The sequence below is a fragment of the Seriola lalandi genome, unplaced genomic scaffold, assembly GCF_002814215.2.
Source record: "Seriola lalandi dorsalis isolate HSWRI2012SDOR001 ecotype SW California unplaced genomic scaffold, Sedor1 jcf7180002054657, whole genome shotgun sequence".
Classification (NCBI taxonomy): Eukaryota; Metazoa; Chordata; class Actinopteri; order Carangiformes; family Carangidae; genus Seriola; species Seriola lalandi.
The window spans coordinates 991,617-993,516 of NW_019525210.1; positions in this window are offsets into that span (position 1 = coordinate 991,617).

Consider the following 1,900-nt stretch of genomic DNA (forward strand, 5'->3'; position numbering starts at 1 on the left):
GTTATTTTTTTTTTTTTTTTGGGGGGGGGAGTCAGGCTAGACTGTACATGCTCAGAATGCAGAACGGGCCTGACAGACGAACAGACAGAGACAGGCAGATACAAAGAGTGTTTTAGAGAGAGACAGAGGAATGAAAGGACTCAGGTTGTCTACATGCGCACACAGAACTCAACCTTTAACATGTTGAAATGTTTCTCCTACTCAGAACGAAGCAACTTCAGCGCTGTTCACCGAGGGGTAAAACGAGTATCAAGCAGCAGTCATAGGTGTGATACCACTGAACACTGACATGTTTGGAAATCTGTTTAACTGATGGATGAATATTATATTAGCCAAAAGCAGACATCGCCATCTGTTTTATTTTTTCTCAACTGTTTCTCAATCATTTAATTTAGTCAAAAATGACTGACACAACACAAGAAATGATAATATGAATCGATAGATAATTAGAACTTATAACAGATTTAGAGCGAGGAGCAGGGAGTGAGAAAGGTAGAGGGAGGAGCAGGAGAAGAGTTGGAAGCAGAGAAAAGGGAGAGAAACGTAGTGAGCAGGGTTAAGAAGCAGATTAGCTCCGGTTCACCTGGACGGATGAGTCATTTAGGGGCCAGTTTTAACAAAAGGCCACAAAGTTCACAGACAGGTGAGGAGGAAACCTGCACACAATTAACCTCAGCAGCACCTGAAAGTCTCAAAGCATCACTGGAGCTACACTCACTCCTCCACCTCTATTAAAAGGCTGATGGGTTTTTTTTTTTTTTTTGGTACTTGGTACTTATGAAAACTTAATTTACTTTCTCAGTTCATTCAAGAGTTAGTCTGAGAGGAAGTACTGGCATGTCATAAATTGATATGAAAGAAGAATCACTTCCAGGTCCTTTCCATTGGTGCAGGGACACGACTGTTTGATTGCATTTGCATTGACCTTTGCAAGTCCCGTCTCAAACACTGACAAAACACCTGGAAAATAAAACTCTTTTTCAGAACAAACTTTAATCCAATGGAGGTCCCTATTAAAGCTGTCAGCATGTTTTCCCCTGCAGAGTGTGGAGCCTACAGTCAGACTGTCCTGCTGTTACAACATCTGCCATCAGCACATCACCTTACATTGTTTGATCTCACAGCATGTGTGCAGTGTAACATTAATTAAAGTAATGAGAACCCAGTAAAAAAAAAAGGAAAAAACCTACTGAAATAAAAAAATGAAAATAATGATCTAAACAGTTTTCACATCCCTAAATTTCCACATTGATTCTTTCTGGCTCTCACCTGTGAAGTGATGTGCTTTGTCTTCCTAACAAACCCTAACAAACAAAAAAAGAAGACCTGGGTGGTTAGCACGTCAATCACCACGGCTGGAAAAAAGAGCTTTAGCATCATGAACATAACATCCGTGACAGGACATGTTTGATTGACGGGGGGGGGGGGGGGGGTGGCCTGTCGAGGGATGAGCCAGTAGGACGCACTCCCTTGTAGCTCTGCCAAATTTCATTTTAAAACTTCATTTTTTACAAAAACCAACGTAAAATAAAAATAATGAAATATTGAGCTTACTCTTTTTTTCTAGAGCTCAACTTCATAGATATTTAATACCCACATAACATACAATCCTGGCCCACCCATATGTTCTATTCTAACAAATTTAAACCACTAAGGGACCTTCTTAGTCGCACCAGTTGTATTTCTTGTTGGTTTTGAGCCAAATTTGTTCAGGCAGGGCTACACTAGTGAGGTGGTATATGCTTAGGATTAAGATTAGTTCGGTGATGGCGTCTTTTGAATGTTCTTTTATGTTCTTCCTGTGGGGTTCAAAAGGGGGGGGGGGGGGGGGGGGGTGCTGCTGCCTGGAGTGCGCTTTTGTAAGACAAATACCAAAAGGCAGACATTTCAGGAATATGAG